Below are 27,984 nucleotides of genomic sequence, written 5' to 3' on the forward strand. Positions count from 1 at the left end.
GACAAACAGAAGAAAGGGTTGTCTGGCACCGCCAGGATCTCGGAAGGCACGACCTTTTCGTCGCCAGGATCTCGGAAGGCACGACCTTTTCGTCGCCCGCCAGTGCTGGGTCTTCTTGCCCCGAATCCTGCCTGGCACTGGATGTGGTGGAGGGGCAGAGTTCGATACCTGGCTCAGGCTCTGGCCGATCAAACTCCGCCCTCAGTCTTTGCAGGAAGTCCAGAAGTCCTCTGGTGGTGATCTCATCCGTGTCTGCTCGTTGGTGGAGATGTTGGTGGGCGTAGGGGGTGGTGGACGTCTTCTCCAGCATGTGAAGGCGCTGGTGATGCGCTGCCATTCAGCTTGGGAACATGACAAAGTTCCTGTAGAGTAGGGGCAAAATAGTTTAGGCTGCTGTCTGTTGTGTTTGTTACGGTGTCACATTGATGTCCAGAGCTCTGTAGTTTGTCACTAATTTCAGCTTTGCTTTAGTCTAGTAAGATTTTGGCACCTCGTAAATTTATGCTTCAAATAATATAAAGATGAAGTTCAAAGTTGACATCTGTCATTAGAAATCAGTACATGCACAGATCCATCCCCTTTTCCATGCTCCATGTTTATGTCACTCAAAAATAAAAAGGCCTACCACTCCATTGCTGAAGAAAAAGCCATCAAGGAAACATTTAAAGTTTGCTGGACAACATTTAGACAAGCATGAGAAATACTAGGAGAATACAGTCTGGTCAGATGAGACCAGAATTTAACTCTAAGAATTTAACATATTTGTCTTATTTGAAGGTGTCATGGAAAAATAAAGATCCCAACTCAGTGAGAAAGTTAATTGAGACCCCCTGCTGCTCATTAGAAAAACTGTCTGACTAAGGTACACACGTGTACCTAACCCCTACCCACCTTCTGTGGCCAGCTCGCAGAGCTGGAACGAAATCCTGATAAGCATGTTTTGAGGTGAGAACATCAAGTTGTTGGGTTCTTTTTCAATATATGGCTCTGGCATAATTCATATAATTGAAGGAAGGATGAATAAAGATGAAACAAGCAGAGAGCCTAGCAGACTCTCACCTGGCCTGATTCCTATAGAAAGTCCCTAAAATGGACCCACAGAACGTTTCAGATTTGAAGACTGTTTCAAATCCTGTGGAAGACCTGGACAAAATCACAACTGAGCCATGCATGTGTCCAGTTTCTTGAAGAGAAAGTGGCACTTCAGTGGCACCTTGGCAACCTTCCGATTACAGGTCCACATCTTTACCCATAAGGCCACCACTGCAGGGGCCATTTCAGAGCTGTCATTACCAGCAAAGTATTTAAGTATTCAATTAATTTCAGTAAATGTGTTTAAAGTTTTTTTTTAATACACATACCCTAATTTATGGACATCTATGGTTTGTCACAAGGGCCTGTTTTCATACATTTTTTTTCAGGAATCAAAATTTTTTTACAGCCTTCATACAATTGAGTTTAAGTTTTTGAGATATTACACCACCTCACTTATATTGAAACCTCAGAATTTATATTACATTTGTTCTGTGTGTTGCTTTACCTGCTGCATCTGTACGCCCTGGGAACACACGTGGCAGGCAAACATTTAATGATTTCCTACTACTTAGAAATTGGGGCAGATTATTTAGCTACAGTGCCCATGCTCGCGGAAAATTGAGCGTCTTCAGAATGTTTGGAACAGCTTCATTTGAATCCCAATAGCAGTGTTCCCTGCCTTTTTTTTAGGGCAATCCAGGCTCTGTGTGTCGCACTCTTGTCTTCAGGTGATGAATGTTAGGCAGCCATTATCCAACCCCCTGGGGGAGCAAGCAGTCATAATGCTCTTGCGTTTCTCCGGCTGCCCCTAGGTGTTTGCCCAAGCTAAATGGACTGCATTATTCTCAAGCCTTGCCTAAGTACCTTTTCAAAATTTCAGTCTTCAAATCAATAATAAACGAGGGTGCTACATCAGCCTCCCATTGTTAGTGATCATCATTGCCACAGATTAACTGCAGCATTGTTTCATTCATTTTTAACGGCAAGGTTTTCTCAGAACTGAGCCTCCCATGTCGGGAACACGGTGTGATGATGTCTTTAGATGCAGTACAGTACTGGGTGTTCCAGTTTTTCTCATTTCTCACCAGAGGTTAAAAGTATAGTCAAACTCTCTAGCCACTGAGCTAAAATATGAGCAGCCTTCTTAAACCAAAGTGGTCTCTCAGAGACATTTTGCTGCTTTTTCATTATGCAAAAATGTGACTAGACCTGGGCATTTGATGGGAGGTGGGGTAGGTCATGCCAAATTAGAGCTGTTAGGTATGAGCTCTAACCATGATATGCAGTGTGGTTTCAATAAGAACAATAATGATGTCACAACAATACAAGATGCAGGTGTGATTCCAGGTTGTCTTACTGCAGACATGACAATATTAACATGATCATAATACTGTCACAGTGCAACAGTAGCTTGCAGCAGCCTCAACGGTTCCACAACGGTGCTTTTTTGTACTCCCTGACAGACTGTTTGTTGTCGCCGGAGTTTTCACCCATGCAAATCTTAAGTAATTTCTTCCTAAATTCCATCTGCGTGTAGACTTTGCGACAAGAGGATCTCACACTGGATCTCGTATACACAAACGTCTGAGCTCCGCCCCCATCTCAGCCAATCAGACCACATCACTGTTATGCTAATTCCATCATACAGACTGCTTGTCAGACACACAAAACTTGTTCTGAAGCAGGTGTGAACGTGGCCGGCAGGGACCATTTCTGCTCTTCAAGACTGTTTTGAGTGCGAAAATGTTTTGACCGGCAAATGTTCAGGAAGGCTGCAACCAATGGTGACAACACCATAAACATGGAGGACTACACGACATCAGTGAACAGCTACATCAGCAAATGCACTGATGATGTTACAGTCTTCAAGTCCATCACCACAAGACCAAACAAAAAGCTGAGGTGCTGCATAAAGGTGGTAGTAGCCTAGTGGGTAACACACTCGCTCATGAACCAGAAGACCCAGGTTCAAATCCCGCTTACTACCATTGTGTCCCTGAGCAAGACACTTAACCCTAAATTTCCCCAGGGTGGCAGTCCCCGTAACTACTGATTGTAAGTCGCTCTGGATAAGGGCGTCTGATAAATGCTGTAAATGTAAATGTAAGCTGAGCCTGCTTGGCCTGTAAACCTCCCTCTGCAACTGGATCTTGGACTTCCTGACTGAGAGACCTCAGTCTGTCTGGATCAGGAACAGCATCTCCAGCACTACCACACTGACCACTGTGGTGTGCTCAGTCCAATGCTGTTCACCCTGCTGATTCACGACGCTCTAACTAAATCCTCAAGTTCACTGGTGACACAACCAGGGTCTCATCAGCAAGAACAATAAGTCAGCATACAGAAAGGAGGTGCAATGACTGACAGATCGGTGTAAGGCCAACAATATATTTCTGAACATGGAAAACACAAAGGAGATGATTGTTGACTTCAGAAGACAACAGAGGAACTACTCTCCACTGAACATTGATGGATCTTTGTGTCAAAAACACAAAGTTCCTTGCTGTTCATCTAGAGGAGGACCTCTCCTGAATTCTCAACACCAGCTCAACAGGCAAGAAAGCCCAGCAGCGTCTGTACTTCCTGCGGAGGCTGAGAAAAGCCCATCTCCCACCACCCATCCTCACCACCTTATTTAGAGGGACTATTGAGAGCATTCTAACCAGCTGCATCACTGTCTGGTTTGGGAACTGCACCGTAAGACCATACAGCGGATAGTGAGGACAGCTGAGAAGATGATCGCTTCCCTCCATAATGGACATTTACCAAGCAGACTGCAGCTGGAAAAACATCAGCATTGTGAAGGATTCTACCGAAGCATCGGGCCCTCAATGCCATACTATGCAATAGCTTCTTTCCACATGCCATTAGACTTTCCACTCTGGTCTGATACACACACACTACCTCTGTTATATTGAGTAATATGTGAAAGTGAAAGTGAAGTGATTGTCATTGTGATACACAGCACAGCGAACCAAATGTTTCCTCTGTTTTTAACCCTGTCATGGCTGCCCACTGCTCAGTCAGGGTGATGGGTTAAATGCAGAGGACAAATTTCACTGTGTGCTGTGCTGCTGTGTATCACATGTGACAATCACTACACTTTGTTACTTTGTATCACCCGTAATGAGCAGTGGGCAGCCATGAGGTGCCTGGGGAGCAGTGTGTGGGACCGGTGCTCTGCTCAGTGGCACCTCAGTGGCACCTTGGTGGATCTGGATTCGAACCGGCAACCTTCTGATTACAGGGCAGCTTCCTTAACCGCTAGGCCACCACTGCCCCACTGCCCCACTATATGTCTGTAAAATTATCTATTAATGCACTGTTCCACTTAACACAACAGTATTTTGCTTTTCACATTTTACTTTGCACATTTATTACTCATTCCACTAATTTATGTATTTAATTGAAAGTTTAAAAAAACGTTCCCATTACATCTTGCTCCATTAATATCTCATGTTTCTACTGGCCACCTGCAGATTATAGACAAGTGCGTCTTATTTATGTAAAATATATTTTTTCTTTTAATCATTTGGAGGTGCAGCTTATATCAGGTGCGCTCTATTTAAGGTCATATTGTTTAGATAGAATGCTCAGAAAAAAAAAAAAAACATTTACTAATCTGGCCAAGTCTGTAAATCCACAGTGTCTCATATACCACAGATTTTATTAATGGCAAATAGCTGCTCATGACACCAATGGCATGACATCAACACCACCTCTATCAACATTGTTTCTCTTTTAATCTTAATGTGATTAACTTCATTTATGCAGTCCTCATAATATCAGGTGGAGGTGCTCATTAGTCAGTCACATTCTTTCTTTCATATTTGTGTTCAGGTAGTAATTTCTTTCTTGTCACAGCCTGGAGTAGATTCATGTTATTAAGATGTCTCACACTTCCTTGCTGTCCAAGAGCTCAGCAGCATCCACACAGCGATCTGAGGGGCTCTGCCCCCCCTCCCCAATTCATTATTCATTCCCTTTTATAGCCATAGCCCTCTGTCAGCATTGCTGCCTTGCGCTGTCCACACCGAGAATATGGTGTCCCTTGCTGGCCCATTAACAGGACTCTTACATTACCAACAGTGAGCCTTTGCACAGCAAGGGCTGCTAGGGTGGGCGGGGGTGCTACTCCAGCTGCATTAAGTGTCCCTTTGTAATGACACACTAATGAGGTGGGAGTACCATCCCTTGTCGGAATGTTATCTGTGGTCAGCCAAGATCAATACGTGTTGATCCTCTGTGAGCATACGCAATGATTAATCACTCAAGAGGCTTTGTAGGCGGGGCCTGTGAGAGCCAGCACCATCACTTATGAGACTCAGATGCACTGCATCTTCTGGCCAGGTTTAGTGTAATAAATAATGACAGAATGCAAATTTGTGGAGAAAATGCAACATTCAAGGATTTGTGTATCATTTTAAAGGTCCCCTATTATGATTTTTTTTTTTTGCTTTTATATAGGTCTTGGCGGTTTTGTAATACTATATCTTAAATCTCTTTCCAAAATTCAGCTGTGACAGAACTAAAAAATTTAATTTGTGCTAATTTGTGCATGCATTCTTTCTTCTTCTGTTGTGTACAGCTCCATATAAGAGAGAGAGAATGACCACACAACATTCTCCCAATTATCCTCTGGATCATCTAGTTGATTTCTGGCAATTTTTTAATGGGCCTGGACATGTGCTGCAGGATTTTAATCCATGACGGTTGGAGTCTGACTGTTTGAAGATGTGGACAGGTGTCTTTTACACAGATAACCAGTTCAAATTAGCTTTAGTAATTTGAAAATTTAGTAATCAGGCAAGAAGAAAGGAAACAAAAAACAAGAAAACAGAAAAACATAAAAGGGCAGTGGTGGCCTAGCGGTTAAGGGAGTGGCCCCATAATCAGAAGGTTGCCAGTTTGAATCCCAATCTGTCAAGGTGCCATTGAGGTGCCACTGAGCAAAGCACCGTCCCCTCACACTGCTCCCCGGGCTGCCCACTGCTAATCAAGAGTGATGGGTTAAAAGCAGTGGACACATTTTGTTGTGTCAATGTGTGCTGCAATGACAATCACTTCACTTTCACACACACAAAAAAAAATTATAATAAAAGAAGAAAAGGGGGCAGACAGGCAAGACACATCCTCTCCGCTGGGATTCTTTTCTTCTCCGAAGGAAATTGCAGGAGATTTATTGCCTTTTCCGCTCATGCCAGTAAAGGGTTCTGCAGAGATCCTGATGACCACCTTCACAGGCATGGAAAAGGAGAGTGGTAGTGCCTTGTGGCGTCTCGTAAGAAGCTCAGCGGTCATCTCCACCGTCTCGTCAATAATTGAATGGCTCTTGCATAATGGCTCTGGGGTGTGCCATTTTCATCTAGCATCTCGCAGCGACAATAAGATCCGCTTCTTTGACCTCTGTAATCGCTGCTGGCTGTTAGCGTAGCATATTCCCCTCTGGCCTAATGTTATACCGAGGCACAGGCATGATCAGGTACAGGCTGCCACACACAAATCCAGTTTTATAGGATCACCTCATCTATGAAATGTGCCTTTACATCAGGAAGCACTATGGGGCAGTGGTGACCTAGCATTTAAGGAAGTGGCCCCGTAATTATAAGGTGACTGTCATGGCTGCCCACTGCTCACTTAGGGTGATGGGTTAAAATTCAAATTAAAAATGTATTTGTCACATACATAGTCATACACGGTATGATATGCAGTGAAATGCTTTTTGCGACTGCTACAGACCACAGTATTGCAAATGTTGCAAGTATACAATGATGACCAAAATGCAAATATTGCAAACATAACCAAATATTACACTTTTACGTCTTTAACATAAAATATGTGTAACAGGTAGGGTGAAGGTGTGCAAATGATCGCAGCAGAGAGAAGAGTCCATTGTTGGGGTGGCTGAGGTAATTCACTATCTTCCTGGCCCTGGTACAGCATCGTTTGCTGTAGATAGATTGAAGATCAGGGAGCTTGGTACGGATGATTCGTTCGGCTGATTGAACCACCCTAGGGGCTCGCCTGTCCTGCATGGTGCTGTTCCCGAACCAGATTGAGATATTTCTCGTCAGGATGCTCTCTATGATGCAGGAGTATAAGTTCCTGAGCACCTTGGAGGGCAGTCTGAAGTCTCTCAGGCATCTGAGGTGGTAGAGACGCTCCCGGGCCTTTTTCACCATGGTGTTGATGTGACATTTGAATTACTCATTGCACACCTTCACCTACGTGATGTAGACACCGAGGTAACGAAAGCAGTCCACTCTCTCCACTGGGCTCCTGTTGATGACAGGGGTCTGGTAGGTGCTCTCCTGCTTGGTACTGAAGTCCATTAACTCCTTTGTCTTGCTGACGTTCAGGTGGAGATTGTTCCTCTGGCACCAGTTCACCAGATTTCCAACCTCCTCCAGGTAGGCCGTCTCGTCGTTGTCGGGGATCAGGCCCACCACGACGGTGTGGTCAGCAAACTTGATGATGGTGGTGGAGTTAGTAGTGGCTGTACAGTTGTATGTGAACAGGGAGTACAGCAGGGGGCTTAAAACACAGCCCTGGGGGGCTCCAGTGCTGAGAGTTATATCCACCCATCCTTAGTGCCTGTGGTCTTAGGAAGTTGGAGATCCACTGAGAGAGAGATGAGCTGAGTCCCAGGTGCTCCAGCTTGGTGGTGAGTGTAGAAGGGATTATTGTGTTAAATGCTAAACTGTAGTCAATGAAAAACATTTTAACATGATTTTCCTTCCGAGTGTCCTGGTGGGTGAGTGCTGTATGGAGGAGATATGAGATGGTGTCGTCTGTGGATCGGTTGGGATAGTTAGCAAACTGTAGTGGGTCGAGTGTGTCCAGTAATGACAAAAAGATCTTCATCACTACTGATGTGAGGGCTACAGGTCGGTAGTCATTGAGGGAGGCAGGATGGGTTTTTCTTTGGTAACGGAACAATGATGGACTTCTTGAAGCATGTGGGGATCACTGACTGAGATAGAGAGAGGTTGAATATATCTGTGAACACAGGTGCTAGCTGGTCTGTGCAGGCTCTGAGGATTCACCCCGAGATGCCGTCTGGTCCTGCTGCCTTCCTGGTGTTCACTCTCTGCAGCTAAAGACTCTAGCGTTGCTTTGGCTAGCTGCTCCAAAAGCTGCAGACAGGAGGACACTGCCAGCACCGAGAACATGTTCGTCATCAGCGAGCATGACGTGCTGTACGACGCAGCCTTGTATGGTTCCATGTCCCCGGAAGCAAGCCCCGCGTTATAGGTCACGGTGCGAGATTTCAGAGCGTTGCAGATGGTTTTATCCACCCACGGCTTCTGATTGGTGTCGTTTCAAATAAGTAAAGTGTGAAGTGATTGTCACTTGTGATACACAGCAGCACAGCACACGGTGCACACAGTGACATTTGTCCTCTGCATTTAACCCATCACCCAGAGTGAGCAGTGGGCAGCCATGACAGGCGCCCGGGGAGCAGTGTGTGGGGACGGTGCTTTGCTCAGTGGCACCTCAGTGGCACCTTGGCGGATCGGGATTCTGATTATGGGACCGCTTCCTTAACCGTTAGGCCACCACTGCACTTCCCAATGAAACTCACAACCGCTTCTGCAAACTCACTAATGTGTCTGGAACTACTTTGAAACATGCCCCAGTCTGCCGATTGGTCACCGATTGGTCCGTCCAGCATGCCACTGCCATCTGAACCGGAACTTCCTGTTCAAGCCTTTGTTTGTATTTGGCATGGTCAGATTTTCCAAACGGTGGACGAGATTGTGCCCTGTATACGTCCTTTTATTGTCGTGTAGCAATGGTCCAGTGTCTTTTCGCCCCTGGTGGGGCAGGTGACATGCTGATGAAAGTTTGGCACTGTGTGTTTGAGGCTGGCATTATTAAAATCTCCTGCCACAATAAGCGCAGCGTCCCGGTGCTGTGTTTGGTGCTGTGTGAGCACCTCCTGCAGCTCGCATAAGGCAGGAGGCGCAGAGGACAGAGGACACATTACGTAGTGTGCACTATGTGCTGTGCTGTGTATCACAATGACAATCACTTCACTTTCACTTCACTATACATTTCTGGATATGCTGTACACAAATCTGGTGCAACAGTTGTACTGACCGTTCTCTGCACCCCAGAAACTTAATACATGTGACCCTCAACTCATTATACTAATATAAATAGTAAATAGTATAATGAGTTTATTTATATATACACACACACACACACACACACACACACACACACATACATACATACATACATACTAATAATAATAGTTGGTACTCAGTATTGGATTTTTGAAGAATTTTGTGCAGGCTGCTGCCTACGATGGCTATGTAGTCATGGTTAGCAGCAGCCTGAAAAAAACTAAAATATTTTTTTTCCCTGTCGTGTGGAAACAAAGATTTTTTAGATGTCCCACAATCGAATTGGAACATATGAACAGCCTGCTGCTGCACAGAGCACAGCCCCCCACCATCACAGAAGTTCCCTAAACTGTGGGATCCAGCACACAGACACGACTCATCTTGCCAATTCTGAAAGAGGGAGCCAGGGCTTGAACAGAGGAGGCACAAATCCGACTTTAATACCGCATGCTGAGGGCCCGAGACAAGCTCCTCGCTGACTCACTCCCTCAAATAGAATTCTTAAAAAGATGTGCGATAAACCTCTCAGGAATTCAAAGCTGCCTCCTTCTCTGTCTCACTCTCACTTTCTCCTGCTCTTTCATTACCAGCGTCTGATTTTTCTTCTTGTGGGTCCTGGTGCGGAAGCTGCTGGCTGGTTGATAGTGGTCAAAAGGCCAGTTTCCTGAAAAATAAATTAAAACAGGAAATTTTAATATTTGATGTATTATTAGTAGTAAATTTTTATTATATTGATGTTTTGCACTTGAAATAAAAATGAATTCAAGTGCATTTATGATCCATGTGGTTCCTTTTTCACATCGGATTAAGCTCTTGGCACTCCAAATAAACTATTGAAGTATTATATCTACTGAAATATTCACTGCCTTTTATTTTTTTAAATGGCTCCAACATGAATTATAAATGGCAACAAAATTGGCTGCATTGTCTCCCATACTGAGACAGCATATTGCACATGCATGTAGGCATCATGCAATTTTTATGAAGGCTTGAAATTTCACTAGTATAAACAGTCCTTACATGATCCATTACTTCAACCACCCGTGATAAATATTATATGGTACTATTCACTGTGACGTCACATTTCTCCAGGATTATAGTTTTATTATGATTGGTTGAATTCTCATATGATTTCTCAAAACATCTACCTGAAGCTGGTACAGGGTTTTTGCACTGCCAAATATGTGCCTGTTCAGTTGAGCAGTTGTGATGCAGTGCTATATCATACAGTGATGTCCAAGATCCCATAAACATACTGAACTCATCATAATGCAGAAGTTCATAAAAACGGAAAAATCTATTTATTTATTTGCAGCAGTTGTTTGGAAACTGGGCTGAAGCGGTAATTTGAGTGAGTGGCAGATGTGAGTCCTTGTGTTTTGGGCCAACAAGTACTTTGCCTTAAGTGCAACACTTTTTCTGCAAATGGACCCTCATTTCCTGCCAATAGCTCATTATACGAACCTTACAATGAATTGTGAATAATCAATAAAGAAAGTGAGTGTGCTGGCAGTGGCTATATGATTGGAACGGAGGTGAACAGAGTGAGATGTTCCACGTGCCTTTGGTCTAGGCTGTGGTTGGACCTTTGTCTATTTGATTTTTAATCAAACAATAATGATTTGCAGACCCTACTGTTGTTTAGCAGATGCTGCTTAGTGGCTAATGGTAAAAAAACAACTTTTTATCGCTTGAAATTATATTGTTCTAGCATTTTGTGTGCTAGAAACCAATTAATGAATAATTTTTTTTTCTGCTTTTATGAATCACTTTTATTATGAGGAAGTGGTGGCCTAGTGATTAAGGAAGCGCCCCCGTAATCAGAAGGTTGCAGGCTCGAATCCTGATCTGCCAAGGTGCCACCGCCCACACACACTGCTCCCCGGGCACCTGTCATGGCTGCGCACTGCTAACCAAAGCTGATGGGTTTAAAGCAGAGGACACATTTCATTGTGTGCACTGTGTGCTGTGCTGTGTTTCACAATGACAATCACTTCACTTTCACTTTAGTATAGATTCCTGCTTCCTATTGAATTATGGTTTCAGGGAGCATGCGTCTATACCACATATGTGCAACATAATATTTGTTCAAACCCTATCCTAAATAAAAACAGACAGTATTACGGTTTACGGATTTCTGTTATTTTTCATTGTCATTCTAAATTGTTAAAGTTGGGCAAGAACTGATTGATTCAGATCTTTCAGTCCTGCCCAGATGCAAAAATTTCATAATGTGCTGTGTTATAACCCAAATGTATGTTACCATGGTTAAATTTTGAAGCACTATACACATTACAGCCACTGGATTACTTCCATATTCTATGTATGATCTCAAACCTCTTACAATGAGAGGAAATAGCTAAATATACAGCACCTCTTTATCATTTAGATGAATAAAGAATACAGCGTGGTAGTAGCCTAGTGGGTAGCACACTCGCCTATGAACCAGAAGACCCGGGTTCAAGTCCCACTTACTACCATTGTGTCCCTGAGCAAGACACTTAACCCTAAATTGCTCCAGGGGGGGACTGTCCCTGTAACTACTGATTGTAAGTCGCTCTGGATAAGGGAGTTTGATAAATGCCATAAATGTAAATGTAAAGAATTTTGCTTGAAGGGGTTAATAAACTCAAGAACAAATTAGTATTGAAACCAGTGTGCTTATTTCAGACCCATTTTGCTCTATCAAATTTGAAAGCTTTTGATTATTTTTAGATTCCACAAAGTATTTATATCATGTATTTATCATGGTCTTGTGCTTTGATAACCCATACAGAATAATAATCAGTCAAAATTGTGTCATTTGTCCTGAGAGAATGTGGAACAACAGCAAATCAAAGCTGAACTATATGAACTGACACTAACAAGAAATAAAGAAATGAAGAGGAAACTACATACTGTACATGCAGGGAATTTGATTTTCTCATACCCAATAGAGTATAAATCATAGAATCTTTCTTCCAATGTAGTAGATTATAGTAAATCAGTAGAATTGATGTATTTTTACATCCATAATGACTTATTTTACTGATAATATTCTTTAGTGACTGTGGAGCCACTGCAGCAAATATGTGTTTTATTTGCTTTGCAGCCATTTTCATTATTTTACTTCAGATGGATTGAGCCTCTGGGGTTTCCTCTGAGCATGGGTTTTCCTCTAATGCATAGCTGTTGCTAAACTTACCTTTTAACGGGATACCCCGAATCCGTCCTTCCCCAATACAACACATACGCACACATACACCATTTCTCATTCATGCACTTGAATGCAGGATTTTTCTGGTTTTGTAGAAAGGCCTGAATCTTGCACAATCTTTCAGCAAACAGCATCCATTCATACCCCATCCTCGGCTCTATAATCATGCTCCTGCTCTCCCAGAACATTATCCCATAATGGATAGCTGGATAGGCGTGTGGTGCACACCCGGGCTCGTCTGTAAACTCCCACTACATCAAACGGCAGGGCCTCACTTGCTGGATCACGGTTGGACAGGCCCATAAAGGATGTGAGCCTGTAAAATTGATTAGCCTGTCAGAGGTTCTTAAGGACAGATCTATGAACCCGTAATGACAATAATGGCCGGCTGTGCAGGAGATGGGGTGCTCGGACCTCTGGAGAGTTAGGCAGTTATCATAATGCCGAGTCTGATGGTGAGGCTTGTGATGTACCACAACCGGGTGTGCCTGCAACTCTCTACTCATTCTGGTCAATGAACTTTTTTATATTCCACCCATTTTTTAAATTGCATTTTGTTTGGATTTATATATTTTTCACTTTATTAAGTTATTGAGTTACAAATTTTTCATGATCATTTAACCATTTACATTTTGTTTATATTCTGATGAAGGACGTACTAGGAGTTACTATTTGCCAACAACTGCATTGAACATCTTCTATCTTTGTAGCAGATGCTCAAACGCATCACAAAGTATATTTGAAATTTTCTGTATTTGAAACTGACCTAGGTTCATTGTCATCTGCTGATCTTCATTCTCTTGTTTTCTGCATTGCTGCTGCAGCAGTGTGACTAAACCCTGTACAGTGACAATAAATAAGTAACCTCACAATCAATATTTCATATTGTAAAACACTGGATTAATTATGATGTTTTGCTGAAGGCCTTTGGAATATTACAGGCTTGAAAATGTTATTAATAATGCTTTTTCTAGCACATGGTTAAGTAATATTACGGCAGCCAAAGGCATTTAGAATATTTCTTTAGGCTTTTTTTACCTTTCATTTAAGTCCCTCAGGCTGTGTGGGAGTGAAAAAATGGAATCGGTAGATTATTAATTCTCAGAGCTAAAGAAAGACTTGGACCTTCAGTTCCTCAGATAGTTCCTCAGATGGGGTTAAAGATGCAAGCAGTCAATGTTTCTTCAGAAGCTTCAAAATGTTAATTGTGCATAAACAACCAAGGACTTCATTTAGACAGTCTCAAAATCTTCATATTAATAACAGAAATGAGAAGGGAATGAGTGAGTTACAAACTAATTGTTCTCTTCATTAAATAGCTAAATATTTTCCCATTTTCAGTCAAAATCCCATTTTCAGTCAAATATTCATTCATCTTTGTAATTTCAATAAGAATTCATAGTGTGTGCAAATAATTGATTATCAGTAAACAGACAAAAGCTGAAAGAAAATAATCAATAAGGTGAAATTTATACATTGAAATAACAGTTTGGGTGAGGTACCTTTTTTACCAGGAATAATTTTGGTTACTTGCTATATTAATATTTTTCATTTGAGTACTTTTATGCATTAAATTTACTAGAACAAATACACCTGTAGACAACAAACTTCATAAATAGTTGCGCAAACAGTGAAACAGTGAAACAGTGAAGTTTTAATTGGTATTTATATTAAACCTTTGACTCAGCATTTGTATGTGGACAGCAAATGAGAAATTTAATTGTACAAATAAATTTAATTATACAAAGAAATCAAATCAAAAACACTTTGATGTCAGATGCTTTACTTTGTTCAATACTGTATTTTTTTTTATTTGTTGAAATTGGAAACAATTGCATTTTTGAGACAAATTCACTATTCCTATATCATAATTCTCCATAATGTTTGACTCTTTAGGATGTTTTGTCCTGATAGTTCATGTGAAAGTGAATGTAAAGTGATTGTCATTGTGATACACAGCACACGGTGCACACAACGAAACGTGTCCTTGCTTTTAACCTATCACCCTTGGTAACCAGTGGGCAGACATGAAAGGACCTCAGGGCTCTGAATGTCTCCACAGTGAAGACCAATGCAGCTGTAATGCCCCTGGTTAACTAGATAACACGAATGAAGTGGTTAATGGTTTTTCATGACGAACATGTGTAAGAGGATTGGGAAATCATGTGGAGTTCAATTAAAAAACCATTGTTCCCACTCCCTCTCCCTTCATTTAAGAAGTTGTTTTGCTCTGTGCTCTGTGATTTAAGTAGGGCTGCAAGTAAGGATTATTTAAAAAAACGATTAATCTGTCGATTATTCTTATTTATTTGTATTAATCATAGAATCAGATAAAAAAAAAAAGAAAAGCATTCATTCCTAACCCTTTATTAAAAAACAGAACTAAAATCTTTAGAAATTGCACAAACATCTTACTCCTATAAAAGTGTGTGGTCTATTTTACTGTATGCAAAAAAAAACAGGTGTTAGAAACTTTGTTTAAAGCGTCATTTGATTCATAAAAACATCTTTAGCATAATCCATGCGTTAAAATGCAGGCAAATTATGGCCCATATGGTCTTGTATCTTTCCCCTACCTCTGCTTGTTTTTTAATTTTTGCTTCGCCCTATCTATGATGTGCCAAACTCTGCTAGCATCAGTGTTCACTCCGCTCCACTCTCAACTCAAGTTATTTTATAATCAAATGTCTCCACGTTGCGTGACACAATGAATCGATTATAAAATTAATTGCCGACAATGTATTTATAGTTTATTAAAACACACCTGATAGATTAAATGCTAAACATATTATGCTCCATTGATCAATGACCATAGAAAGACATTTTATTTTTTTAGGATATGTAATAAGTTATCTTTTTTATTTGTGCCAGACTGAAGCATGGGTTCTCCCGGCATCTTGTACTGTAGTCACATGGTTTAAATAGATGTGGTTTAAATAGTTTAGTGCAACAGGACCAAAATTACCAATTTTCCACCAGCCTCATTTAAATGTCAACTCTTTATCGCAAACTCATTAACATGCAGATCAAGTTTTTTTGTGTGTGTGAATACAAAATTAGAAATATGCATATAGTTTTTATTCAAATAGAGTTTCATAATAAGTTTAATAACACCAAAACATGTGGAACAATGTGTTGAGTGATTAAAATGTGAAGTCTATGAAGTCCAAAATGCATTATGGGATAATATGTGTTATATGAAGTAGTAACTTTGGGATCGAACACAGGGTTTTTCGTTATTTATTACTTGTATATTTTTGTTATTTATTACTTTTTGTCTTTGGCATTTTCCAAAAAAAAAAAAAAACAAAACATTTGATCTAACACTGAAGAAGTCTGAAGTGAGGCAAAGGAGTTGTATTTAACTCCTTTGCCATCTATGGCCTACAGCTCTCCTTCTTGTATTAGCTTGGGCACAACATCCCGTCAGATACATTCTGTTGTGAATAGGTCACATGCATTATAGCACAATCCTCAGAGACTTGGGGAAAAAGGCCCACAGTTGAAGCATAATATGCAGAGTGGAAACCTGAACATTTTCTTTGGTTATGCTCAATTTTTCTCTGCTACACACGCCATTATTTTGAGGTGCTTTCCAATGTTATCCCGGCTTGAGCAAGATGTGTATAATTTTAATTCATGCTCCTCCATGGAAAAAATGGGAAAAATCAGATCTAAATTGATTTAGCATTTTACCTAACCCCATTCCAAGGGTGGTATGCACATGTATTGATATTTAATTTACTTGAAGTGGCGAGCAGACCCACTCAAACCCATTTGCTACCTGTTTACAGAAGAACAAACAACTGGGCCTACTCACCCCCCATAGGTATCCCACTCCCCTTCTTTTCTGCAGTTTGGTACAGTATATCAGCAGCTTCTGGTATTTGGCTGGCTAGATGCCTTCCTTCACATGTACCACACATGGCGCTGTGCTGAACAGGGAGTACACTGCTGGACGCTCTTCCACTGCTGCCCACGCTCGGAGGCCTGTTTTAACAGTCTGACCCATTTTACTTTCTCCTCTGTGGTTTCTATGGGGGCAAAGTAAGGTTGTGATTGCATTTTTCATTTGACCCTGCAGAGTGCATTTATAGACTGTCCCCACTTTGTCCCTGTCTCACATAAAACAAAACTGCTCAGATAGCATCCATGGATGTTGACAAGAAGATATGCTGAAGATGTAAACAGCTTCACAGTGCAGCCAAATACAGGGAACATGTACCAGCCATGAATGTACAGAAGAAAATTTCACACATAGAATGCTATTTGAACTATGGGGAGTTGTTTTTGGATTTTACCAGTGATTGGAATGAGGGGTGTTGTCATAATGAAATGAAGGATCCCCATTAAAGGTTTTTCAGGTTCCAATGATCGACGGTAACCCTCATTCTGGCTACACTGGATTTTAGAAGCTGTCTTTGTGAAGTTGTTGTCATGTAAACCCTGCCCTTTGGAGCATGCTGTACGCTGTCTTTCCTCTGAAAAGCCAACTCTGGAACTTCAAGTCTGCTGCTAAAAAAGCTGACTTAATTTCCATCCTTACTACTCTCCACTCCGTGGACAACACATGCTGCTCTCTCTTCTGCCTATAACTTCTCCCACACTCCTAGGAAAACCCGGACAGGTGGTGGTACTGACCTCTTGCTATCACAGAATTGGTCTTTCACACCGCTGCCTCTCACAAATCTTAAAATCTCTTTCTTTAAGTTACATGCAGTCTCAGTTTCTTCTCAGTTTCTTCTTATCTTTATCATAGTCATATATTGCCCTCTGGAACCTTTATTGATGAATTGGGCACTCTGCTCAGCAATCTTGCTACAGTTATGGGTGCTTGCTACTGCTATGGGGTCATCATCAGTGAAGCACTCCATATTTGGGGCAGTGGTGGCCTAGCGGGTAAGGAAGCGACCCGTAATCAGCAAAGCAGGGTCCCCACACACTGCTCCCCAGGCTCCTGTCATGGCTGCCCACTGTTTACCAAGGGTGATGGGTTAAAAGCAGAGGACACATTTCGTTGTGTTCACTGTGTTCTGTGCTGTGTATCACAATGACATCACTTCACTTTCACTTCATAGACTCCCCTTTAAATCTTTTCAAACTTCTACTTGACAAACTCCAGTTGCCTTCTTTCCCTTCTCCACTTTTTCTCCTTGGCCAACAGCAGCATCTCTTCCACACACAAAAGATGTCCTGGTCCTGGTCTTCAGTCATCCCTCTCAACCTACCAACCTTTCTTCCACTCCACTTCAAATCTCTGATCACCACTTTATGTCCTTCACCCTCACTCTATCTATCGAGACTGCTCACCATCCATCATTCAATTAACATAAACTTCACTCTGTATCACTTTCATCTGAATCTTCCTGCACTCTTTCACATCTTTCATCCACTGACTCAAAACTGCAAACCATCTTCCCACAACCCTCAGAAACTTCTAAACATATTCTCATCTCTATTGAACCCTCCGTCTCCCTCTGCTCCATCTTCCATAAGCACTGCAGACAACACTTCTTCTCTTTTCCTCCCTCAGATGTACAGATTTATGTAAAACTCAGTCCCACCAAAACTGAACTAATATTCTTTCCAGCAGATTCTTCACTTCATCAGGATCTTGCTATCTACCTGAACAACTAACAGATCTCACATCACCAATTTTTCCCACTCATGTAGATTCCTCCTCTACAATATCAGGCCACCCAGATACTTGTTCAGTTTCTAGTAGTCTCACGACTGGATTAGTGTAACTCCCTTCGAGCAGGTCTACCCCTGAATGCCATCTGGCCTTTACAACTAATACAGAATGCAGCAGCAACTTCCCAAATTATCTCTCACCACCCAACTGCTGCACTCCCTCCACTGGCTCCCAGTAGCTGCCTGCATCAGATTCAAAATACTAATGCTGGCCTACAAAGCCAAGCATGGGATAGCACCAACAGACCTCGGAGCCCTTATTATTGTTTACACTCTCTATTGTTTGCACTCTCCGACCCTCCATTACAGGTTGCCTGATCACTCCACATCTGAAGGTAGGAGGAAGACAGTCATCTAGACTCTTCTCTGTCTTGTCCCCTATATGGTGGATTAAATTTCCCCTCAAGGTCAGCACGGGACAGTTGCTGAATATTTTTAAACGGCAGCTTAAGACCTTCCTCTTTAGAGAATATGCAACTCTGCAAGTAAAACTACAAATGAGTTAAATAAAATGATTGTATTCATGGTTTGAGTCATAGAACTGAAGCAGAACTGATTACTTTATTGATGGTAACAGGAAAGCATGTTGTAAGTCGCTCTGGATAAGGGCATCTGCCAAATGCCATAAATGTAAATGTAAAATGTAACAAATTTATGCCGGTCAGGAGATCTCAGAGGACTTTCTGTGATTTCAGTCCAAAACCCCTTACAGTAGTACAGTCTAAATAAGACATTCATATGCTCTAAGGACAAACATGTCTGCTGCTTAGTGCTGAAGATTACAAGCAAGAACACACCCAATTTTATTTTGTTAATGAATGGAGGTTCCTAACTTTTACTGAATGCACCACAGGAATCAGTTGCAGTTGCAAAATACTTTACCAGCCAATTAGGGCAGGGTGGCATTACCATAAAATATGTTTTTAAAAGAAATATAGGCTGAGACCTATATATACTTTTCCTTTTAAATTGTCTTAAGGTGGGACATATTAATCAAACGATCACCCAAACTTGAGAGAAATAATTACTTATATAATAATTACTTAATCACTGGAATCTACATGTCTGGAGAAACACACACACACACACACACACACACACACACACATGTTGAGCTTATAGATAGCATGTAGTGTGCAACTGTCCATTACAACGCCAACATGTACTGTGCACATTTCAGCTGCAGTCATGGGTATTTTTCTATGTATTAAAATGGTATTAACCACAATATTACTGCCAAGATTTGTGAAATTGTAGTAACGGGGTACTCCAGACACTGATTATGGCTGACTGAAGAAGGTCCAGGAATTTTGCTAGTCTGAAGTCAGATCAGCTTTATGGTTTCTGATTGAGACTGACATTGGTGTGAAGTCCTTGCACTGGGCACTGTACTGCCTGCTACTCACTACCTCTGAGTTCAAGCTTTGATCTTTTGTGCCTTTAGAGACCAGACTGCTGGAAGAGACCCAAGTTTTCTTTTTTTTTTTTCTACTGGACCTGTGACTCACAGTAAGAAACTCAAGGTCAGTAAGTGTTTTGCTGTAAAGACCTGACATCAGAACTCAAAATACTTAAAATTAGTGCATCTGGAAGGAGACGATTTTACTTGGTAATACCTTGTATTCAGTAAATCTAGGAGAATTTTCAAGAAATACATTTTTCACCATAAGTTAGGGATATTGTTATTTACATTAGTAATTTTCCTATTTGCTCAGAATTTTAATGAAATAAGTAAAAGTTCCCTTTGATATTACAAATAATGCATGAGAAGAATCACCATTTGCATTAGTTTAATAGTTATTAGCCCCCATTTGACAATAACAAGGATAGCCCCAAATAACAAAAAATTACAATGTAAGTAGTGGGTGATTGCACTATTTGCCACAATGAAAGTCAATGCTGAGGCAATGCATTCCACTGCGGCAATGCGTTCCACTTTTCCACAAGTTCTAAATGCAGTTCTGCCAGGTCACAAAGCACAACTAGGGGGTGGGTATGATCATTATGTCTCTTCTTCAACTGGTCACAGACGTGCTCTATGGGGTTCAGGTCAGGGGACATTGATGACCATACCATATGAGGCACTCCAACATCCTGAAGTCGATCTGTTACAGTTCTGCCACGATATGGTGGAGCATTAAAAAAAAAAAAAAATTTAAGTGATTGTGATACACAGCAGCACATCACATGGTGCACACAGTGAAATGTGTCCTCTGCTTTTAACCCATCACCCTTACTGAGCAGTGGGCAGCAGTGACAGGCACCCAGGTAGCAGTGTGTGGGGACGGTGCTTTGCTCAGTGGCACCTCAGTGGCACTTTGAGGGATCGGGATTTAAACTGGCAACCTTCTGATTATGGGACTGCTTCCTTAACCGCCTATCATGCATGAACAGAAAGTTTGGGGTGTGCTGATGGAATTGGGGAATGATGATGGGTTGTATGATGTCTCTGAGTTAAGAACGTGCAGTTACTAAGCCATGTACAATAACAAAATCTGTTTTGCGCTGAATGGTGATGCCTGCCCAGACTGTTACACCTCCTCCACCAAAGCATACCCTGGGGACCATGTTGACCTCAGTGTATCGCATACCTCGCCTTCTCCAGCAACGCTGACACGACACTGCTTCATTGTCCAGGTCACATGGTCTAGTGCCCACTGCAAACGTTCACGGCGGTGTCTTGGTGTTAATTTTAGTCACCTGCAATGGTCATCTGGCATTCAAACCTTTACTTTACTTTACTTTACTTTAATTACTTTACAAGCCAAAACGGTGGAGTTAGTTGCGAATGGTTTGTTTGGAAACCCTAGTTCTTCTTGCATCTCGTAAACGGGCCTGCAGCTTTATTGCAGTTGCATAACAATGTCTGAACAATGTCCTTTGCTCCTTTGCCTTTGGATTATGACTGCGGATTACTCCTCATTCTGAAAACTTCTGATGACTTGCTTGGTGCACTGTTGCCTGCTTTTCCATGTATAAACTCTGCTCAAACCCAGTCCTGCCGGAACGTTTGCTGCCGGGTACATGATGGATGGATGGGAGAAATGGAGGATCATGTGCCTGTCTGCTCTTTCTGTGGAGGACATCGAAGACATCTACAAATTTGGAACCGATTAGGCATTGCCCTGGTGTATTGGAAATCGAAGGCAACGGCAACAGCCGTCAAAAACCCCACCAGGCTGGCCGGACTGTTTGATGGAATGGGCAGAGCCATGGTCTCACAGTTTGTGACTATGGAATGTAAAATTGGATACCATCACTGGGACTATTGTAATTGTTTTGTATGTTACATCATGGAGAAGCTAGCGGCTTTGCACAGAAATTTGGACGGAGCAGACCAGAGGCTATAGAACAGCTGCAAAAGTTTCAGCTCTTCGGCGGAAAAACCCAAACAACTCTTCCTATCTGCATTCGGCTCCCCTAATCAGTACCTGCTGCAGAATCAACATCTCCCGTCACGGCCAGGGCAGCTTGACTCTCTCATTTACTCTCTCCCTTCCTCAACCCAAGGACAGTTAATCACACACACACATATACACACGTAATGATATGCACACGTATCCCCCCGGCGTGAAATGGTGGGTCTGTGTGTGTGCCGTTCTGCCAGCAGCACCAGAGCTGATGCTTGTTTAGGTGGGATTACATTCACCACCCTTTTCCCCTCTCCTGTGGCAATTGACTTTTACTTTATATGCTTATAAAAGTCTATTTTATAAAAATAGACTTTTACAGTCTATGTGCTTTTGCTGTTGAGGTGGGTTTTTTTCTTATGGTTCCCACAATGTACTCCCCATTGGACTACAATCTGGGGGTTGTCTCTTTTTATCCCCTCCTCTATCCTAATGTGAACCTTGCTTTTGTTTCTGACCTTTTTCCCTATCTTCCTGACTTTTTCCCCCACCCCAATGTACTGCGTTGTGTATATGTATGGTCGGGTCGTCAATGGCCAAGTTTCAGTAGTACTTGTACTTTTGACATGGTTTGCAACAGCAATAAAGGTTTTCATCAATCAATCAATCAATCAATCAATCAATCGAATCAAATGTTTATGCAGTTTTAAAACCCAGACATTCTGAAAATCTGGCCAGAATCAGTTTCCAGGTTTCAAAAAAAGAGACATTCTGAACCTCAAAAGTGAGGTACATTCTGTCTTTTTTACCATAATAATTAGGACATGATTTATAGTTGATTTGTAGTTAATTTATGTTCATGATAGTCATTTACTACCTTGCATATGGTACAAATTGTGATTCGTCAAATATATTCAATAAATTGCCCACCCCTAGTTCAGATTTTAGTTTTGTGAGATCTGTACCTCCTTATCGGGTCATTCTATAGCTATCCTCAGGATCAACTTTTGTACATCTCTAACCTCCTCTCACAGAGATTTCCCTATTGTGTTATATATGCTTACATAAGTAATAAAATGCATAGATTAGTTCAATGGTGCTGATTCATGGACCGTTAGGAGGGTTAAAGATACTGCATGTTTTTATTTTTTATTCAATTGTATTTCAAATGCATAACATCTACAATATAAAATGTACATTTAAAATGTGTTACCTTTGAGTTAAAGGTGCAGAAAATCCATAAACTGCTAACATATTAACATTCCTAACTCACTGTGCACTGTTAGTTGCTTTCTGTCTGTTCTGAAGCTTGAGTGTTATTTCTCGCTTGTAAAGTCATTTTAGATAAAAGCATCTGCCAGCGATTGCAAGATAATGTAATGTAATGTAAGGTAATGCAATACCGGCGCCCCACTTATCAGTGTCCATGTTACTGGATTATTGAGTCTGTTTCTTTTATGGATACACCATTGCCATGAATGGGCATTACTGACTATGAACTGGACTTCTGTCCCCTGACCTCAGGTTAAAATTCATCATTCCCTCTCTGAGCCTCTTTGCCGCACTTGTCTCTGTAACAGTTTTAAAAATGCATTATAGCAGGCTTTAGTATTAAATACATGGCAATTAAGCACTGCAAAATGAGTGATTTAATAAGTTACCTTTTGTTTGTCGATTATTACAATTACAACTATTATTGTGTGGCTGATGAGTGTTCATAAGCTGATTCACTGCATTCCAGAGTTTCTTCTGTTTATTGTATCATAAGACAAACAAAAAGCTAAGTACTGATTTTTGATTTTGTAAATTCTCACTCTGCAGTATGGTGACATTGTTCCAGGATACGGTTTCACAACATATTGAATTTTTTTCTTCTAGAGTTTCATGCTGTTCCTATCGTTTTGTGTAAATGACAAGCGCAAGCTCTGCATCTTCCTCCTCCCACTCCAATATGATGTCACTTGTCAGGAGTGCACAACCGAAATGATTCTGCTGATTATTTTCCCTCTGCCACAACTTGGCAGTGTGAGAAGGCAATCCAGGATAATGACTTCTCATAATGATATGGCTGTTTACACCCTCCATTCAGTCATTGTAATAAGCCAGCCTTGGGTTACCATGCTGTCTACTGAGAATACATAAGGTCAAGTTTCGTTCAGGCCTATCCTATCAATCAATTGTTTGCTGGCACATGTTCTTATTTATTTATTATTATTATAGACTGCTATGCACAGTAATCTACCAGAAAGTCACCTATATATCACCATGTCTCATATATGGTGCCTCAGTTTGTGGCAAGAATAAGGCATTTTCAATTGACTCCAAAAAGGAAGATTTAATGTTGGACATAGAATGTACTAAAATACAGAAACCCACATCCTCACACAGGGGTATTAGAGATCAAAAGACATAGAGTCTTTATAGACCATGTAGTTTGCAGAATGCAGCCTTTGAGCGACAGTGCAGAACTTTGTCTAATTTTTGACACCAGCTGTCATTGGCAGATACTGACTGCTGATCTTCAAATGCAGCATTAGAACCATACTTCCAGGACTCCTTCTCACAATGGAGTTCTTGATGGCATTTGCTGCATATTTGGGGTTGTTTTCCTGCTGCAGAATAAATTTGGGGTCAATCATATTTCTGGCTAATTTAAGTGAAGCGATAAACTGCAACACAGGGTGACACAACAAAATGTGTCCTCTGCAGTGTGTGGGGACAGTAATTTGCTCAGTGGCACCTTGGCAGTTCGGGATTCGAACTCGCAACCTTCTGATTACAGGTCAGCTTCCTTCCACTAGGCCACCGCTGCCCCACCACAGGTACTGCATGATGGGTAAGTATCTGCCTGCATTTCTCAGCATTGGGAACACCATTAATCCTGAACAAATCTCCAACTCCATTTTCAGAAATGCAGTCCGAGACTTGCAAGCATCTTCCACTATGCTTCGCTGTTGCCTGCAGTCACTCATTATTTTTTCCACTATCCAGGCCTTCGGTGAACAAACTGCCATCTGCCAGTTTTTAGCTGAAGAAAACTGCGGGACATTTCAAGGGAAATAACCTTGATGTGTTTTTCATCTTTCCTTGGCTGACCATGGTCTATGATCCTCTTCATCGCCTGTTTCTTTGTTCTTCTTCTAAAACAGCACACCCCAATCTGCAATTTGGCTAAAATATGCTGCATATTTTTTGGTATTTGTTATGATTTAAATGGGATTTGAGTTTTGCTGATGGAAAAGAGGCCACAAGAGAGAAAAAAACTCCCCCAACCCTACCCATAAAAATGAACACCATTGTTAAGGATTTTACTTAACAATGGTTAATTACATTTTTATGTAATTATTTATTGCAATTCAGACAATTATTGCAATTCAGACAATTTTTATGTAATTATTTATTGCAATTCAGACAAACATTGTCCAGTGGAACTTTTTGTGCTCCATTGGACAAAAAAAGTGGTTTGACATTTTAGAGGTCAGCTGTGAATTCCCTTAAAATTGCTAAACTAAAATGCGTGTGGCTTGATTGGACCTGACAACCTTATCTGTGCATCCTATGCAGATGAATAGCACAACCTTGGCAAAGGATCTGTGGTTGGCCACAAATCTCCATAATGTGGCCTATTGATCCACCAGACTCAATATTCAGATTGGCTATTCTAACATCGTAATAGGTATGAACGAGTGTGCATATGTTTTTTGGCCAGTGATACATGGAAAGTATTTGATTTTAAGGGAATCGTAAAACATAACTTGGGGTGAGTAAGAGGCGTTCAAAATCTAGCCCTGAAATTTTAATTACGACCTTGGGGCTGTGGGTTCGCCGTTGCAGCACTTCCGATCACTCAGGCCTGACAAGACTCAGCGATAGCTCAAGCCTGACCTTGTAAGTTTTGACACTCTGTGTGTAATTTTGGATTTAGTAGCCCTGGAATGAAGTCATATTTCAGGCCATTGCACTTGCCCAGAAATGGACGTAGATTAACCTAAAAATGATTACCCAGATCAATATTTTGTCATGGATAATACAGATAAATTTTGCAGCTCACCCCCGGTGGCTGTCAGTGGCAGGCTGCCATGGAGGTAATAACTTGGACTTTATGTGATGAGTGGCCAGCATCTGAAGGCTCAGCTGTGGTCAGGAGACTGGAGCGTTTTTGCCTGAAGTTCGTCATTCGTCAGATTTGTCAGAAATTGGCAGAGACCCTGCCATCAATGGCGCATCATTTGTTTAAAGCATCAGTTTACCATCTCTTTCCCTGTTGTTAAAGTTATTGTCATTGTAAAGGATTTTTTGGGCCGATGTTCAGGCACTCAGACAGGTGATAAATTAATGTGAAAATAATTGTGCAGAAAAATGACGAGTACAGATGCTATTCATTTTCCTACCATGATTTTGATTTACTTAGACAGTCTAGAGGGAGGAAACACTGAAAATAAGCCTTTCCCCCTCCACTATTCCACCTCTGTTTGCCAGGATCAAACCATTTTTTGCACACCCTTCTCTGGATACAGCCTTCTTAGGACAAATTATGCTTCACTACCTGCAGGAGTCATTAGATGTATGTGAGATATCTATGTCTGCACAACAACCTGTACATTCATTCATTATGGTATGGGCGACAGCATCTGTCACTCAATGTCTCTTTTGATAAAGCATCAATGCAATGGACCCATCCACAGAATTATTGAGTTATGTATTAATTAGAGACATTCAGAATATGTGTGCTACCCAAATAATGACTAAAAGTAAGTCTTTGAGAACGGGTTTCTCAAGCCAGGTGGCGCATTAGACCAGGGGCTCATCTCCTGTTTCCAAAATGCATCAAAAACTGCTTGAGAAAGCTGTTCTACTATGATAATTGGTGATGAAAATAAATTATGTTCAATAAGATGTACTTGTGTTTACCAACTGTTTATTCAGTTAAATAGCTGCATCCATGTTACCACGTCACGTTTGATGTGGTAATTTCACAGTTCGAAGACTCGTTCTCGCCCCATACAGTGCAATTTGGCTAGGTATACATCCGCGCTAAAATATCAAGGTGAAAGTCATCATAGTGTAGCGGTTCTTCTTCTGCATTGTGTAATTTTTTTATTTCGTTTCTTGAACCACAAATGATGAGCTGACACCCAAGAGATTTTCTGTGCAAAGTGTATTCTGTACAAAAAGTAAGGTCGCGTCAGAACATCGCGTCAGAACATCGCGTCACACATCGCGTCTTTCTACACCTCTCTCCACAATATACAGTATTAAAAGAACATACAAAAAAATATTCACAAAATAACACACATGCAAAATATTCTTTATATGTACATAAATTAAAATGAAAGTCCGCTCTTGACGTAGTTTATACTGAAACCTAGGCTTGTGAGGTGGGTCACCAGTACCTTCGTTTCGTGCACTGCCTGCTCGCGCGATCGGGCGCAGAGCACATAATCGTCCAGATACGCCAGAACCCAGACGCCAGATGATCTGAGCGGGGTCAGAGCTGCTTCTATACATTTGCTGAATACACGGGGCGCGAGGCTCAGGCCGAATGGGACCGTGAGAAACTCGTAAGCCACGCCATGGTAACAGGACCTGAGATACCGCCTGTGGGCAGGATAGATTCCTATGTTAAAGTACGCGTCCTGCAGGTCCACTGTAGTGAACCAGTCGCCGGGACGGGCCGAGCGAAAAAGGCCCTTGTGCGTGAGCATTCTGAATCTGAACTGTCTGAGATGTTGTTGAGAACACGCAGGTCCAGAATAGGGCGGAGCCCACCGTCCCATTTTGGAACCAGGAAATAGCGAGAATAAAAACCCTGCTGCATTTCCTCCACGGTGCCTTATGACACTCTCCGCTTAAGTTTAGTTTTTGGTTCTGTAACTGCACCCTCAGCCGGTGTCTTGGATGCGACAGAGTAATTTTTAATGAACCCTGAGAACAGCAAGGGGAAAATGAACGGGGACAAACCCGTCTTACCCGCTTCACTCTCAAGCTCGTCCGAACGGTGTCCTGCAATGAAGCGGGGGAACATAAGTGGCCGCTGAACATTGAACAGAACTGTCAGCTGACGTGCACAGCTTCACCCGTTTTGCTGGGGGAGGGGCAAGCGCAACATCGGTCAAGGGAGGGGGGAGGCCAGAGACAACGTGGTGCTGGCGACGCCCCTGCTGTGAGGGAAATGAATCCCTAGGTCTGCCGGCACTTCTTACCACTGGGGGGAGGAGCCGGGCGGTGCTTTGCAGCAACCGCCACGTATGACGGCTTTGTCCCCTGTCTGAAGCTGCGGGGGCTGCATAGGGGACTCAACGTCCATTATGTCTGCCCAGCTCGTGGAGGCGCGGGGTGGAGGGGGTTTTGAGGCGCCCTCCGCCGCGGTTTTGCGTGTGGCCGTGGCAAAGTGTAGTCTCCTCTCCAGGGTTTTCACCGACATGGCTTTGCAGTGAGTGCAGCCATCCAGGTCTGCAAGCAATGCCTGAGCGTGCTTCACCCCCATGCACGTGATGCACATGGGGCGTGGGTCCTTGCCTGAGATACTGAAACCACAGGCTGCGGGGCAATAGTGGGACACGAAGTCCTTTGTCCC

The 27,984-nt window shown here is 42.0% G+C and overlaps 1 protein-coding gene and 1 long non-coding RNA gene across 3 annotated transcripts in view; one reads left to right on the forward strand and one right to left on the reverse strand.

The window, feature by feature from the left end:
- Positions 1-27,984, forward strand: part of grm7 (glutamate metabotropic receptor 7) — a 193,010-nt gene that overhangs the window by 59,654 nt on the left and 105,372 nt on the right. The gene's annotated exons all lie outside the window — the stretch shown is intronic.
- On the reverse strand, positions 200-27,454 carry LOC114800373 (uncharacterized). The gene is made up of 3 exons (XR_003751381.1): positions 27,378-27,454; positions 9,755-9,831; positions 200-362 (listed from the first exon to the last, which is right to left on the reverse strand). It is a non-coding gene; the product is annotated as an uncharacterized LOC114800373 (long non-coding RNA).

The sequence above is a fragment of the Denticeps clupeoides genome, chromosome 12 (assembly GCF_900700375.1).
Source record: "Denticeps clupeoides chromosome 12, fDenClu1.1, whole genome shotgun sequence".
NCBI classification, from domain to species: Eukaryota; Metazoa; Chordata; class Actinopteri; order Clupeiformes; family Denticipitidae; genus Denticeps; species Denticeps clupeoides.